This window comes from Aythya marila (genome assembly GCF_965140915.1).
Source record: "Aythya marila genome assembly, chromosome: 3".
NCBI lineage: Eukaryota > Metazoa > Chordata > Aves > Anseriformes > Anatidae > Aythya > Aythya marila.
Genome location: NC_139044.1, coordinates 88,166,502 through 88,184,074, shown reverse-complemented (window position 1 = coordinate 88,184,074; position 17,573 = coordinate 88,166,502). Strand labels below are relative to the sequence as shown.

Below are 17,573 nucleotides of genomic sequence, written 5' to 3'. Positions count from 1 at the left end.
ACCAACATCAGCTGGTTCCAGTAGAGCCCAGCTCTGCTTCCCTTCCTCTTACGGCTTTTATCAATACTCCCCTACATTGACTGAGTTTATACTAGGGACAGCAGAGCATCAAAAGCCTGCCTTGCATATTCATCAAAAACAAGGTGAAGTTTTTGATCATCTTTAGCTTGCATGGCAATTAATTCTACCAAAAAAATAAAAAGAAAGCTCGCTCTTGTGCAAATAATTACACCTTAATACAGAGAGCTCAGTTATACCCGAAGAGCAAAGCTGTCAGGCAAATCTCATTGCAGAGTTTTAGGAGGATTTTTTCAAGGATCTTGAACTCAGGCCACTGATAAGGATTGGGAGTTAAATTAATTGACTTGGTGTTGCTGTGGGAGAGTGTGCAGCAAACAGAAGACTGCTTTGACTTGCTTGCAGTAACTGTGCTATTGAGGTGATGTGTTGGAGTTCCATGAAGTACTGCAGTGTATTTTTGGAGCTTCTTAAGGGTTATTGGCTGGGTATACCATATTGCTTGCAGTCGACACAAGAGGTGACAGAAGTGAGGCTGGCTGAAGCCTGATCACCTGGTGGTGGAGCACCAGGGTTGAACATATTTTCCGAGCCAACCAGAGATGTCGTAAGGCATTAGTCACTGCTATAAATGAGTTATTATCAGCAGGTAGGCTAAAAGAGCTCTCAAATTAGAAACTGAATTGAGTGATTGTTGGTATGGCACTCAAAAAAAAAAAAAAAAAAAAAAAAGGCAGTGGCATCATTTTGAAGTGGCATCTTCCAAATGTTTCAAATACCTATCCAATTTCTGTTTTAGCTGGAGTCAACTCTCAAATAATTCTCATCCTTTAGCTTATCATTGGACAGTGGCTAGTTTCTAAGTGAGCTTGTTCAGGAAAGGAAGATTGAACAGCTCTTACGTACATTAACATCCAGCAAGAATCACGAGTTGGACAAAGATGGGGCATCTGGTTTGGGGCCCGGCTGTACTGTTATGCAGCTGAACGAGAAATAAAGGTTTTCTTCCCTGAATGAGTCATTTCCTATTTTTGTCATCAGTTCCTCGCAACCATCTCTCAGCTGCCCAGAGAGATGTGGTTTGAAGTCTCTGAGATAACTATACCCTAAGCTTTGGATGTGGTGGAGCAGATCTGTACTTTGCCAGGTTTGTACATTTTTCCCCTCATTAATGTCTTCTTTCACAGTTTCAGCTGATTGCTGGTTCCAGTTGTGATCTACAGGCAGACGGGATTCATGAAAAAAATTCAGCACCTTACATAGCTTCTTAGGGTGGTATGTGAGAGCTTAAACAGATCCTCACAGAACACATCTTTATATAAAAAAAAAAATAATTTTAGTTATCTCACAGTCGTAATTGGCAGTCATTTTAAGAAGGTGGTGAATTTTTGGCACTTGAGTTCACCAAAGTATTCCAGTACAAGAGTAGATTGCTAAGTGCTGAAGCCAGGGAGACCTGTTTCAATCAAGCAGTCTGAGTTCAGCATAAAACGGGCCAGAGAAGTGCTTATCCCAGCTATTTTCAAAGAAAGACAGGAGACCTGGAGAACTGCAGGCTGCTATTACATCAAATACTGACTGTCATAAACTGATAAAGAAACATACATATCCTGGTTAGACACATTTATATAAATTTCTGAACAGAACAGATAAGCCTTTTTTTTTTTTTTCTTCTGTGAGGACACAGTTTTGTAAGGAAGTCAAACAGGATACCACACCGTTTTCTGGAAGCTAATGCTGTGTGTATATCATCGTGATAACCATACAATTTTATTAAAAAATAAATGTTAGATAACACTTCAACATTATCTTGGGAGTATGTTTTAAACAGGATACCAGAATGGTCAATTAACAACTGTGGAGAGTCTTACCAATCTACTACCAAGGTGATAGAAAGATGTGAAGGATTATTAAAAGATATGGGTAGACTGAAAGCCACTGATAAATGGAAGATGGGGGCAAAATAAAGAACATTGGTAAAACAAAACACTCGAGGTAATATAAGGCAACTCATAGCAGATACTTAAACACACAAAGGTAGATTTTAGAAATGCAGAAAGGCAGCAGCACAGCAGAAATATTTGGAAGTTGCAGTATTATTAACATATGTTTGGACAGGGGTCTGGATGTGTTTGGACTCCAACATGTATTTGGCAAGGGTCCGAAGCCAGACAGGTATGACAATGGCTTGTATGCAACAGATGGAGTTGAATAGTATTTTTATGGGGTTTGTTAACTTTTTGGCTTGTCTTTGAAAGGAACTGGGCATTTTCATAGAAAATCTGACCGTGGTGAATTTTAATTCTCTTCTTTAGTTCAGTAGAGCCCCAGATTGCTAAATGCAAGCCTGATGTAGTGTCTGATTTATGAAGTTCTTCATGATTTTCATCTAGTGACTGCCATTGGAAATGATTATCTACATGGAAACTCAAGTGAGATTGTGTATTTGCATAAATCCGTTTATTGAAATGTGAAATTAAGTCACAGAGGATTAAGATTTCACATAGATCATGCTAGACATTACAAATCAGTGTATCTAGGAAGTTCACTAAAGCCAATAGAGTATCTTCCATTTTTTGTTGGGTTATGATTACAACCCTGATGACTTTAACTAAAGCCCTGTTTATTACAGTGTCTTGTGCTAGCGCTCTATAAAAGTTCACAGCCAAAGTAAGCCAAGAACAAATTAATAAAAGAGTATCTTACCACAAGACAGTCTAGGAGGTCAGAGAAGCAGTGCCAGTGCAGTCCTTACTCCTATAAGATTTGCTCAGTTTCTTCCCAGACTGTCTTTTTAAAGAAGACATGAGAATGCAGCCAGTTTCTTGAGGGGAAATGAATCTAGCTGTGGGATGCAACGTGGTCTAAATAGCAGCTGGGCAGCAACCTCTGATTTATAGCCAGGGACCTGCATAACCCTCAGGGTGGGCTGAAACCAGCTGCCTGGGCACACTCAGCTTTCCTACAGCAGGGTGGGAATGCAGTGCTTCACCAAGTCAGCTGCCTGACACCCATCAAAAAATGGCATTTCCTTGCCAGAAATTCACACTGGGGTAGGTGATGCCATTCAGGTTTGCAGAAGGGCTTCTGGACTGCAGTCAGAAAGCCAGTCATCATCTCTGGGGCCTAGAAAGGGACTCTGCTCTCTGCAAGAACCACCAGGAGTCTGATTCGGGTACCCAAATATAGGTGTCCAATGTGATGGAGATCCCCTGGTGTATCCAACTGCTGCTGCAGGAAGGCAGGGGAGCTCCACGTGTCCTTTGGCAGAGCTGCCAGCCCCATGCAGATGTCCTGGTTACTCTAGACATCTAGGCACCATGGGCCTACAGGGGGTGAACTGTGGCTGGCTGAAGTGCTTTTAAAGCTGCGTTGACTATTGACTAGAGCTCCATTGGTTCTAGTAAAGAGGTTAATAAGAAAGTTGCCTTCTCCTTGGTCTTTGAATGACTAGCCAGCCCTTGGCTCTATAAGCAGTAGGGAATTATGAAAGGGCAGAAGGAGATCGGCAAGGAGGAGGCACTAATAAATCCTGTTCTGCTTTGCTTGAGTTAAAGGTCTGGACTTCCAGACAACATAAAGCAAGGGAAGCTACTGTGAGTGCAGCCCAGCAGTGCCAACGTACTGACGTGGCACATTTGGCCCACCTCTGCCAGCTGGAAGAGAGGCGTGCCGTGCCCAACCAGTGGCACTTACTGTCACTAAACCAGTATTTCAGGATAGCCAACTCTGCTTCTTAACCGAGTTTTCAGATGTGACTTTGTGAATGTATGCAGTCAGGATGGTACAGCGGAGCTATTTCAAAGCTCTAATTGACGTCAAGCCTGATGTGACTCATGGACCGCATCGGAGCCCTACAAGTTTTTGTTGTGTGTGTTTTTTTTTTTTTTTTTTTTTTTTAAAGTCCGTGATAAGTGATAGACATTTGTGCAGTTCTGTACTTTGCTTCCGGGAGGACAGTTGTGGATCTCACGCGGTTCACCAAGGACGATCTGAAGACACCTCCCATCACTGATCTCTGGCAGTCTCCGCAGCAGCAAGTCCCAGCCGGAGGCTGGCACGAGGCCACATAACACAAGTGGGACACGACTGCAGGCAGCAGCTCTGCCACCACCTGCCTTCCATCCTTTCCTATATCATGCTTCTCGTGTCATCCGTAGGAAGCCTATGTAAACAAATAAGCCGGTGAAGAAGTTCATCAGGGATGCAATTTTTAATTAGGTCACTGATACTCTACAGGGCTGAGCTGCGTGGGGCAGGGTAGTTTTCAGTGTCGGCCCTGCCTGGCACTCTTTGGTGGCACCTCAGCGATGTGACCCTTCCCCATCCCCACCGACCTCCGGGTTATTCGTGGCGGGGAGGCAGGAGGGAGCAGACGGCACAGCTAATGAATTCAACTGCTTCGGAGTGAAGAGGAGCAGCGAACAACCCACAGTTTGTGACACGAAGCTGATTTAGGATGGGACTGAAGCATGCAACACCTCACAAATGCCAGCTTCACAGAAAACCCTGTAAGCAGTTGGCATACACAGATACACAGTTTCTGGAATTAATTTTTAAATTTATTTTTTATTTTACTTATTGCCCCTGTTGTGTTCCCTATCACAGGCTCCTTTAAATCACCGCAGGACAGCCTTCCCATAGCACTGTTAGGTACTTCTAGTGTGAAGAAGCCATGTTAGTGGAGCCTGTAAAAGCCCCCCACCCTTTCATCTCCTCAGTGCCACCAATGAAATATGTTCTTGTCACCTGAATAGAGCATGTAAGTTGGCAAGTTTAAAGAACTGTGATAGTACTGCAGGTTACACTGAAGAGCTAGCAAGGCATAGGGAAAATCTTCTCCTGAAAGGGAGGAGCTGAGTTATGCTTTGGCAAGTACTCCTAACTAATGTTCACTTTAGGAATCTGGTACAGTGATCAAAATATTCTGACTATAGTGAACATGTGCAGTATTCCAAAATTAGCTTGCTTTCCTTTGTAACAGCTCGAACCCACCTTGCAGCTTGCAGCCTTTGATGTGCTTGGGAAAAACATGACTAATTCTTTCACATCAGGGCTTGACCAGGCTGAATGAACCAGTGGCATCCAAATGGGTTCCCTTCTGGCCAGAATAGAGAGATGAGTAAGTGAGCACATCACTGTCCTTTTGCATGTGGCAAAGTGAGCCAGCAAAGTATTGGTGGTAATGTGCTTAAAATACTTTGAGTGCTTTGTCCTAGTTTGGTACATCAGATCCAGGAGTTTGCTTGCAGCAGAATTTGGGAAAAACAAAACAACAACAGAAACACAGCTAAAAAAACCAACAACAACAAAAAAGGCATGGTATCACCATAATTACCAATAAAAACTGAACTAGCAGTGGATAAAGCTTTCAAATACATTGTCACCAAAAGGTCATTACAAAGCAAAGCACAAATTGTGAAACAGGCAAAAGAGCGTGGTGAAGTTCGGAGCCAGCAGGCAGAGCTGAGGACAGACAGAGAAGGACTGATTGAGGCCAGGGACGGGAAGCAAGGAACAGCTTCCTTGCTGGGTAAGTGCAGCTTATTCAGAAGACAGAAGGATCCTCACCAGGCAACTAAAAGCAACTAAAACAATATACCTTCTTTGTTATTGTACCAGCCTAAAAAAATCCCCGTACTCATCCTACAGAAAAAAATGTATGGCTAACAAACCAGAGGAAATTTTTATTGTACTGAATTGGTGTAAAAAGGAGAATATATATATACTTTTTTTTTTTTTTTTTTTTTTTTCTCCAAGAGCATTAAAATGATGGCAGTTTCTAGCTTGTGATGCTTTGTGGCAATGTTGCTTTGTAATGGAAGGCTATAGGTTAAGATCAGGAGATAATGTTAACATTGCAAGGAACACAATAAAAAAATGTGATACATGTTTGCATGCATTAATGGATTCTTCAAAGGAACCAGTATGAAAACAAAATAAAAATTGCCAGACATGCTTGAGCAGTAATTTTGAGTTTGTTGTATGTAAAAAAACATTCATTGTTCTGGATGTTTTTTTTAAGGGAGCTGGCTGCAACATTGACACAAGCAGTTCAATCTCATGCAGGTGTCTGCAGTTGCTAGGAATATAAGAGATATCCTGCTTCTGCTCCAGATGAAAATGATTAATTTTTGCATTACATTTCCATTAAATTTGTCACCCTCTAACACCACTCATAGCTGTCCATAAGCTGTGAAAAAAATCTGTAGGTCTGAGAGCATGCTAGAAAAAAACATAGCATCCCATTAGGACTAAAAAGACAGAGTAGGAACAACCCTTCTCAGCACCACTGTTCGAACATACACAGCAGTGGGACATGTGTCTGACAGCTTTGGTGTGTTCTTTCATTTACATTACAGCGGAGTGTTTGTGGCAGAAAGTTGGTGTGAGGAGTATTCATTATTCCTTTAAGGAGCCTGACAGTTCAGTATGTCAATATACCACAGGCTAGCAGTGCCATCAACCATCCGCCAAGATATAGATTAAACCCTGTTCCAGCATCAGGGTTTCTTGATGCAGTCACAAGATTTGATGGGATTGGAGCTCAGATCATGGGGTGAAAGTTAGTGACGGGTGATGTGTTTGTGAGGTGTTTTGAGACAGGAAGAAGATGTCAAGAACTAGATAAAACTTGCAAGAGAAAGCACGATTAGCACACTGGGTATGAAGGTGATGGAAAATGAGAAGTGATTCAGTCTGACAAAAACAAACAAAAAACAACTTGAAAGGAGTCCTCAGGTACACCTCTGTCATTTGTCTCAGATACAGAAAGAAGTAGGCTTCTCATGCAGCACTGGACACCTACAGCAGGTGTGCTTCTGTCACTGGTTGCTCAGAGGTCCTTTAGAGTCAGTGGAGAAAAATTGGGACTTTTAGGTCATGATTCACTTAATCCTAACCCAGACATTTAAATAAGTCCTGAGGAAGTTCCTCTTTCTTTGTCTTCTCTATGAACTGTCATAGATAGCCTCAATGTAAATGTCTACATGTGAGCAATCTGAAGTTACCCAAGAAGATATCTGTCTTGGGTGCTTCTACACATTTCAGTTTTCTAGTCTGGGACCATTCTGATGACTGGCTGCCTGGTGGGTGACTGGCCACATCAGCTCGTTCAAAGTACTCCTGCAAAACTCAGTCCTACAGGAGGGCAGCTCCAGGCTGCAGTGATGCTGTGCAGAAATCCCAATGCAACTTTCAGCACCCAGTTTGGCAGCAACAAAAGTAGCTGGAAGTCTCCTCAGAGCCTCTTATGGGGAATGAAGAAAACGGGACATTCTTTCAGCAAGAGAGCCAGAAATGTAGCCGAAGTTTGGTGCTTTGAGAGTGTGTCTATATTAGTGTTTTACTCTGGATCAAAAGAGTGCTTTTAAAGCTAACCTTCTGGTCCTTCCACCTGCTGGTTCTTACATTATGGTTCACACAGTCTCAAAGCACACGAACATATTTTTTTTAGATAACACAGCCTGGAAGATGAAGGCCAGGCATACACCTAATACATTCCAGATGCAATAGGTATTCAGTCTGTGGTAGCAGACAAGACAAGACAAGCCTAAAGAAAAAAAAATCCCTAAAATTTATATAGTGTGGGTACCAGGTCTTCAGCACTGACAGTTTTGCTCTACAGGTCTGCAGTCAGTTTCCTCTACCTGCTGATGTAACATAAAGTGAAGTGAAGAAGGACCTAGAGGAGCCCCTTGCTCCATTATCCATTGGAGGAGTATAGGAATAGCCAACAAAAGGACTTTACATCTACTTTACATTACTTTTACAAAATAGAGTGCTTAAACAAAGGAAACATCCATTAAATGTGGGCAGAAACAAGTCCTGCACAAGACCTGTAGTAGTGAATTTATTGAGAACGCAAAATGCCTGCTGATTACTGATTACTCTTCCAGGTCTCCAGAGTTAGTATATCTGTCTGAGATGGCTAATAAATTCAAGATGCAGCTACCCGTGGGATTTTGTTTATAGCAGTACTGCTTCAGGACTTCATCCGATCATAAATTACTGTAAGCTAACCATGATATTGTTACCCACAGATTAATATGGCTGCGAAAGAACAACACAAGCTGCAAAGCAAAACAGGAAGACTGTTTCCAGCACTATTGACCTGAGTGCACCAGTTACTTCAGTAAGAAGTAATATTGCACACCTAACAAAAATAAAGGATTATCATCAGTACCAGAACTACCAGAATCCCAACACTTTAGGTTAAATCTGTGACTTACAAGATGGCACCAGAAGCTGATGAGAACCGCCACCAAATGTATGTTGTACTGTATGTTTTGGGTGTGTTACCAGCACCTTTTGCACCACAGATCCAAAACACAACACCTTATAGACTGCTGTAAGGAAAGATAACTCCTTGCCAGCTAGACCCATGACTTTGTCCAAATTGTCCCTCTGACCTTGCCAACTGGATGCCTCAGGGCAGATTCCTGTGTCATATCTCCTGCTAGTTGATTACCCTTAAGAGAAGACAAAATCATGTTCACAGCATGCACTAGTAGGACAGCCCTGGTTGTGCAGAGATGCCTAAGAACCTGAATGAGCAGTCCTTGCAACAAGGCTGTCAACATCTGTCCCAGAGGAGGAGGAGAAAGAGGTGGTGCCCTCCTTCACTCTCTTCACAAAGTGGCTCTGGGAGGAGAAGAGAGAGGTGTGATTGCTACCATCAATGAGATGGTTCTTCAGAGACAGGGAGGATATCAATGCAGGGGCCAAATACCAGGCTGGGCTCAAGGCCAGTGCTTTTATTGTTGGTTTCCCAGGGAAGGCAAAACAAAGTGATAACACAGAAAACAGCAAAAGTTGAAAGAAACTATTAGCAAACCATGAAACTTAATGTACAACAAGAAAGTGAGCAACTAGTGGAGCAGGTAAGGGGGCAAATATGTCAATACTGGGAGCAGCAGCAGCAAGTACCAGCCTGCCAAGCACTAGCTAGACAGCTCTATCAGCTATAAATTCTAGCACATACCGATCAAATCCATATTTATCTTGGCTCCGGCCAAGCATCCCCAAAGCTATTTGCTCATTCCCCTCCTCCAGTAGGACAGAAGGAGAAAATAGGAAGAAGAAAAGTGACACAGCTTGTGGGTTGAGATAAAGACAGCTTAATAGGTAAAGGAAGAGAAAAACTGAAGTGAAACTAGAGAAATTGCTCACCACCTCCCACAGGCAGACCGATGTCCAACCAGCCTCTGAACAAGGGCCACTTTGGAAGTCCCACCACCCCTTCTTCTCCCTCTACCCCAGTTTTTCTCCCTGAGCATGGTGCTATGCAGTATGGGACATCTCTCCCATCAGTTCATATCAGCTGTCCCAGCTGTGTCCCTTCACAGCTTCTTGCCCACCTGCAGCCTATTTGCTGTGGGGGCTGAGTGGGAAAAAGAGAAACCCTGACACTGTGCAAACAACTGCTCAGTGGGTAGCCACTGCTGTGCCACCAACACTGCTTTAGTCACAAATCCAAAACACAGCACCATATGGAGCCCTTGTGGGGAAACTCAGCTCCATCCCAGCCAGACCACTACACCTTGGAGCAAATGCCAAGTGATGATAACAAGAATGGCTTCATATGGCATCTAAGAGAGCCTTCTCTGCTTCACAAACCTTAAGGTTTTCCTCATGCAACGTATTTGCATACTTCTGAAGAAGTTACAAAACCCTTTACCCTTCCTGTATACAAATGGACACGCTGATTCTCTGGAAGAAAAAAAGCATATATATATATATATATATGTATATATATACACACTTTGCATACCTTGCTCTTTAATAATTCCATTTAAAACAACTAGATTTGATATGTTGCTGTAGTTCTTTTTCTTAAGACTAGCAAACTGTTTCAACCCTTCATATGGTTAAAATGGAATTTTCCTGAGAATGCTACTCTGAATAAAATTTTAGCAAAGCTGCTACATAAAAAGTAGATGCCTTTTACTTAAAAAAAAAAAAAAAAGTATATTAGAACCAAGGTATCTTATCAGGTGTTTGTTCTGTAAAATTGGTGTATTATGGAAAAAAAAACAAAAAGCATGTAGAATAAGTTCAGTGCTACACTTTAAAATTCAAAATTTGTTACGCTGATTTTCTGAGATGTCAGGAAACCACCACAACGACTAAATGCAGTGTGCTACAAGGAACCACAACTTTTTTATTTTTGCATATGGTACATAAAATTAAAGAGACACAATTCAATACATGCCTTAATAGCTAATGTTCTTTAAAAACTGAAATTTAGAAATCGTGATCTTTGTTGAAAAGTATTCCTACTTCCACTCAAAAAAAAAAAAAAAAAAAAAAAAGGCATTAATGCAATTACAGCTTCTCTGCATGGCAACAAACCAACACAGACAATTCTGGTCCTCTGTGGGTGTCTCTGCATATAACATGATTTCATACACTGATGTAATGCTGCTTCTCTGTTCGCTAACACTTCCCATTCATTTGCAAAGGAGGTGTACGCAAAAAAAAAAAAAAATATATATATATATATATATATCTTCTATTGTAAGCATTTATTTCCTCCAAGAATGGAGGAGGATAGCAAAGCTAAGCATAAAAAAGAATAGAGAAAATCATACAGCTTAGATGCAAACAAAAAGTTACATCCTTCCCCATGCCTACCTTTTGTAGAGCAGCATCACTCTTGTTCTCCTTGCAAATGAACCTCTTTTGCTTGTATTAAAGCAACTTGCTTGTCCCAGTCAAGGACTTATTGTACATGCCCATGTACAAAGCCATAGCAAGCCAGAGCACAAACCAGAGAGTCTGGCAGCAGGGCTGGTCCCTGCCTCTCCAGCCGCTGGTGGGTTTGTCGTCAAGGCAAAACCTTTCCACCTGGGCTGACACCAGCACCCTGTGCAGAAAGCACACCGTGTCTGTGTGTTAGTGATGCCCACACCAGTGTCCCCTGATGGGCAGCTCCTGCTGTACCTGCTCCCTGCAAAGCTGAGTCTCTGGGTACAAAGTGCAGAGACGGCGCTCAGTTTTTGTGACGTGCATGACAAGACCTTAAAAATAAGAATACAGCAGTGACAGTGTTTAGATGTTAAGCATTTAAGTGTTTGCTTGCACTGTGTCTGCAAGCTCCAAGAGTCAGTGGGAAATCAAACCAACAGGCTCTATTGTGGTAGAGCTATATAATAGAGTATATATAATGACAACCTAATCAATACAGCTCAGAAAGCCTAAAATTGGATTGATTCACTGCAGAGTAGACACTTGATGGCCATCTAGCCGAGGCCCTCTGTGCTCACAGAAATGGGAGTACGCAGCACTAGCAAAATCTGTAGTCACCTGCACTAAGGCATCAGCCTCAAACTGGGTCCTACTCACCCGGCCAGTGAATTTTGTGACAACTATGCTCTATAAGACAAAAAAGTAACAAGCATCGTTGTCTAGGTTTTACTTTTATGGCAGTAAAATGGTCTGACAGATTGTGGTAACTGAAGCAGTGAGTTATTCACATAGAAAAACACATTGTAAATGGGTATCGCACAAGGAAAGTATGCTTTTCCTTACTTATTAGAAATGTTACAAAATGTTCCCCCTTTCCTTTTATGACAGCACAATGACAGTCTTGTGTTATGTCACATCTCTCCATTGACATGATCCAAAGTCATAAAACCTCAAAAATTAAAGTGAAGTTAGACAATTGCTAAGCTACAGCCAGCATCATCCTGACCCAGACTGAGTGCATTCCCCTATGCATCTATATCCATCTGCTCTTTTCCTTCTTCTATGCCAAGATTATCCATCATCTGGGGCAAGGGAATGCCTTTTATTTCGTGGCTGTTCAGGACTAAGGAATAGGTGCTACAAGAACACAAATCACCAGCAGCACGGTGTCTGTGATGATTTATGCACCCCTGCTAGCTTGCCTCTTCTGCAGAAGACCTGAAATCCTTGCATACTTTTTATGAAGAGGCACGTTAACTTTCTTTTTTAACACTTGCACCCCCAGTAGCTGGCGAAAATGATTCAGGATAATGAATCTTTTAAGCGTTACTGCTGAGCATCACCATACCCAGCAGGAGCCTGGACCACTCATTATTTTCTCTAGATTAGGCACAGGTGGTGTCAGGTGCTCTTCTCAACCAAAACCAGTAAAGGTAAATTGGTGACAACCCAGTCTGTTTGGTGGAGAGATGAGCATGGAGTAAACCAGGGGACAAGTTTTATTCATGGGTGGAGCAGTTAGGCCAAGAAAAGGACCAGAAGAAGTGCTGGCACTTCCTTTGCAGGAGCTTTCTGCTGATATTTGGAAGTAATTACCTCAGTAATTCTGTGAGAGGGAATCTCAGAGACATAAGCTCGCAATAATGAAAGTGCAGTAGCTATGGTTACTGAGCAAATGGAGAGAAAGCAGAGCTGAACTGCAGCTCTGGGCACTGTACACAATTTTAACACCAAAAGCCTAGTTTTAGCTCTCCAAAACACAGCTACGAGAACAGCCACCCACGGTCCCCATTACAGTGTGTGTCTGTATATATATATGTGTGTGTGTTTATGTGCACGTGTGTGTACATGTATATATCTGTCTGCAGATATATATATATCTACAGTAGGATGAGGGGAAGACAAAGAGAACAGGGAAAGGTGTCAGCTTGTAGACAGACCATCACACAGCTATGGAGTTTGTCAGATACTTGGAGGAAACAATCCTGTGTGTTCAGTCAGACACCCAAGGCCAACACCCTGGGACTTTCCCCAGGAAACTTCTGCTGCCAAGAAGAGGAAAGGTTGTCTTTGTCTTCCTTTTCCCCGAAGGATTTCTAAAGAGACACAAGTAGCTCACTGTAAGGCAACTCTGTCTGCACGGCAGGCTTAGTGCAACCCTTCCAGGAAATCTCACGTCAACCTGAAGGCTAACGAGTGTAAGTCCTGCTAAAGCACAGCAACAAGGTGGAACTTGGCAAGTGCCACAAAGCCCCTTGAGAAAATGGGTATTTAAGCAACTAATCCGCATTGAACTTCACATAAAATTGCTTCAAGTGGCCGTTGACCTAACCAGCTGGTGGCTTTGCAGCGTGGTGGGAACAGCGTGGTGTGCTGTAGCCCTGCCCACGCGGTGGGTGTTGCAGTGGATTTACCTGCTGCGTGCTTTCCCAAGCCCTTCACACCCACATTCAACAGCAGCCTGGCCACATCCACCCCCAGGCATGGATTTGGGACTGGTTACATCTGCATAGCTGTGTTCACACCTTCACTGGCAGTATCTTAAAGCCGTACCTATGCTGCCCAGACAGTGCGCTGTCCTGAGCATCCACGAGCATGTCCCATTCCCCAGTTTGTACCTACAAATCTATTCCTCAAAAGGAAAAAAAAAAAAAAAGTCTGTGTGTTTTCATCCACCTGTTTCCAAGATATGGCAGAAATTAGTCTTCTATTTTATTTTATTTTATTTTTTTTGTTCTATAAACTCCTTCTAGACAGGCCTGGAGATACCTGCGCTGTACAACTGACTCTAGTCAAAACACATTTGCCTCGTGGGCAAAATTGACGTAGTTTTAATAGTTACTTTAAAGATATAACACTTGTATTGCTTTGATCATGAAGATAAAACATTATATATTTAGTTTTAGGGCAGTAGGTTTCCAGAGAAGACTTCTGGTTCTACCTTCATTCAGCACCATACAGTCTGAACTCAATTTAATACAATCAAAATTATGGGAATTCAATCACAATTTCTTTCCAACAATTAAAAGAATACTTATTTTATTCACATCAGTATACAGACCCCCTGCACACATACAGAAAGTAATTTTTCTTCTATGTTATAAGTAATAATAAATCAAATTGAAGATTTAAGAACAGAATCCAGAGTAAGTTAAAAAAAAAAAAACACACTTCCTATGGCCACTGGTAAGGAGCTTCATCTTAACCACTAGAGCCCAGGAAAAATGAATCACAGAAACCCTCTCATCTTGAGAAATTTATGCATCCTATAATCCCCAAAGGGAACAATTGCATCTGATAAAAATCTTTAGACCAAAATTAGAAAGTAACAATAAAGCTGACAGAACTGCCTGAAATACATATTTTAGCAGAATGTTATTAGAAAGTCAGCATAAAGTGCCTCTTAATCATACTCATCATGTATCTATTGGCAGTAAATCCAAGCAACTCTGGTTTTATATACCCCTGTAGACTTTATTTTATTGCCTACTTGCTTAGTAAATTTAAACTAGGTATATGGGCACAGCGTCTAGAGTGTCACCTGGAAAAGGTAACTTTCTATCACTCATTACAAGCCTGCTTTAAAACATCCAGTGCTTGGAGCCAAAGCCATGAGTTTGCAAAGCCCAAATTGCTGGTCAAACCATTAAAAACATCCATCATCAGAGTATTTTTTAATCTCAGTGCAGTCTTCCTAGTAACTCTGCCTTGAAGTTCACCCAGACGTTTTAACCAGTGGCAGTCCAGAGAGGAATTAATAAACCTCCAATCCTCATCATGCCCACTTTTCATTCCAGCGGAGTATCTACAAATATGAGCTAAACAGAAGGCCCATACATACTACCAGGCAATGATGTTGCAGTACAGTGTGTAAAAACCAGAGTGAACTAATCAAATGGTGATTGATGTGCTATACAAGGGCTAATTACAGTCAAATTCTAGGAATTATATCTTTGTTAACTTCCATGTTATCTTCCAGGAGAGGCAGCCAAAAAAAGCCTACTACAGGGTACCAGTTGGCATACAAGTTCTAAGTAAGATGCTTTGCAAATATATTTAGTACATTAAACTTTTCAGTTACTAGCAATTCAAGCAACTGCTTTAGGAGTTAAGAATCTCTAAATCCCATAATCTGAATCTTCAGTTCCCCTAGGAAAAGACTGATAAACCTGGACTTCTCCCAGTCCCACTGGCTAAGGCATGAATAGCGTTAATGTTGCCAGAGCAGGACGTGAGGAAACACGCAACACTTTCCATCAGGCACCGTGAAGTCCCACGTCAGATGTCACAAGAGTTTCCAAGCTGTTGCACAGTGCTTTAGCAGACAAAAGGAGAAATCAATTCAGTGTTTAAAAATTAAACACTCAAGCTCCCATTGTAATTAGTACTAAAACAGGATGGAGAATTTAAATAAAGTTCGACAATAGGCTTTTACACCGCACACAGTGCATTATTTTTAAAAGACAGTTATTATTTCAGATGTTCAGAAACTTCTGACAAGGGACTAATTCATAACACCGGATTACTGGCCTTAGCAAAATGGACACTATTGTCTCTTAAAGCCTAAATTATTGTGAAATCTCAGATGCATTATGTTGTCTGCCTTCAACTATATTTAACACCGCTTTATTTTTTAAAAATACAGCTTTGAAAGTGAGATGACAAGAACTAGATTTATTTGGTCTAAAGGGATAAGAATTAAAGGAAACAGCAAGATAACTGTATAAATATTCACACACAAAATAATGAAAGGAAGAGAAACATTTCCAATGGGAATAGTTGTAATAGTGTAAAGGGCTAAAGCAGAATCAGTTTAAGCTCTGTATTAGGAAAAAGTGGTTTTGAAGACACCAAGAATGGCTGGACAGAAAGGAAACTTTGTGACTGCTTTTTTAAGTGAATCAATTGATTCTTCTCCTTCCCTCCCTCCTAGGCAGCTAAAGAGAGGGGTTTTTTATTTCTTTCAGGCCTAATTGGTTGGGTTTTTCCATCTGATTTTCAGAGTCGGAGAAAAAGTGAAATAGATGGCCTTTGTGTCTGTTCATGAGTCACGAAAATTACCAGGAATGTTGAAAGACCACAGGATTAGAAAGTCTCGGGAGCTTCTGCCCTCCAGTTTCACACACTTCAAGGATGCCAACAGAGGAGACGTCTTAGCTTCTAGCTAACTCGCAGAAGGGCATGCAGGAAGGTCATGAAAACACCGTGGTACTCACCAATGTACCTGGGCAGTGCAGGACACTGTCAACCTACCTGGGAGAAGGCACACAGTACCCTGCACTTCAGGTGTGTTAAGGTGCTATTGTAGAGGAGGTTTTGAGAAAAGAGATAAACACGGGACATGACTGTCAGTTCAGTCACCAGGTGATGGGGAGGTGTTTGAGAGGAGATGATACTCTAAGGAATTAGGTTCTAGCTTATGTAGAAACATCTGCAGTTAGCCCTCACAGCATTTATTTGCATTTTGTGAGATGACCAGGACTTTGCCCACATATATGACTAAAAACAATTGTATTATTCTCTCATAAGAGCAATACAGTAAAAATCAGCTACGTTATTAACCTCTGGAAAAGCAAAGTCCTTCCCCTCCCTAATACATACACTGCAGGAGTATAGAGCCCCTGCTTTGGCAGTTGTAGATAAGTAATGCTGAAAAAGGCTCTGAAATGGACTACAAGCACAAAAGGTGGGCTTCTCTGCTTAGACAAAGCCATAATGCCCATTCAGCTCCCTCCAAAATGCAAGAGATCAATGCTGCCCTGTAAAAAACAGAGCGAGACCCTCCATGCACTTCCCACTGAAGCATATAAAAAATTCTCCAACTCACAGAAAACAAAAAATATCTCCTGTTTGATGGAAAGAAATAAAAACTATATAAATAAAAAGTAAAAGCACTTTAAGCTAGAGACTAGTCCTTGAGCTTCAAAGTATGTTTCTGACAGATAAAATTCACATATTTGTTTTTGCCTGAATAAGATATTACTGGAAGGTCTGTGGAAAAAAAGAATAAAATACTGTATACATTGATTGTTTGAGTTTTTCTGTCTCCTGTCTCTCAGAAAGGTTGAGAAGATTGAAGTGTGAATTGAAGAAAAAAAAAAGAAAAAAAAAAAAAAAAGAAAGCAAGAGGGAAGATCTGGGGAAAATAAAAGAAAATATGTAAAGGAAAAAGAAACAGACTGCAACTCCATGAAAATGTGTCTCCTAACATGAGTCCTCTGCCATTGTTTTGTTATATTGGTGTTAGTTTTATTTATTTTTTATTAATATGTATATCTGTAAAAAAAAAAAAAAAAGTTCTGTTGAAAGTTATGTTGCCTCCCATGTAGCCCACCTTGGCTGGAGGTTTCTGCCTAGTGCCAGCCACCTGTGAGAACACTTCTGGGCACACCATGTCCTTGTACTCCTTTCACAGGCACCCAAACCCATTGAAAATACCACTGAAGGCTGCTCAAAGAAAGAGGGAGCCTCGTAAAATCTGTGGTGCCAGCTGGGTGGCTGTCAGCAGGTAACCTCCAGCAGCAGATCGGTGACAACCACCAAGTGGGCAAGGTGCAGGAGCATCACGGCAGTTTCTGTGCCGATTCGGATCACCGGCGTCTCAGCACCTGGGGTCTGGATTAGTTACAGCAAACAGACCGGGAGCCTCATGCAATTAAGCAGTCAAGTTCCTGTACAGAGACAGATCAAACCAACAGCGAGTGCCTGGGGATTTCGTGCTCCTCTTCTGCTTCCTTAACTGCTTGAAGCATGGCGTTTTGCTGTCAAGTTTTTTGTTTATTTCTTAAAGAATTTCTGCTTCCCAGTAAGCAGGGATGAGGACTGCGTGGCAAATCGTTGCCTGTTCACAACAGAAAAAGAGGACT

General features: G+C 41.7%; 1 long non-coding RNA gene across 11 annotated transcripts in view; it reads right to left on the bottom strand.

The window, feature by feature from the left end:
• Positions 1 to 1,387: 1,387 nt before the first annotated feature.
• Positions 1,388 to 17,573, bottom strand: part of LOC309876665 — a 65,655-nt gene continuing 49,469 nt past the window's right edge. For 9 of the 11 annotated variants that reach the window (XR_014317224.1, XR_014317225.1, XR_014317226.1 and 6 more), the window contains 3 exons: positions 17,042 to 17,548; positions 5,014 to 5,119; positions 1,388 to 4,183 (listed from right to left, as the gene is read on the bottom strand). This is a non-coding gene — a long non-coding RNA (uncharacterized lncRNA). The remainder of the gene's footprint in view (positions 4,184 to 5,013; positions 5,120 to 17,041; positions 17,549 to 17,573) is intronic. The other 2 variants (XR_014317231.1, XR_014317234.1) reach the window with 1 other exon arrangement.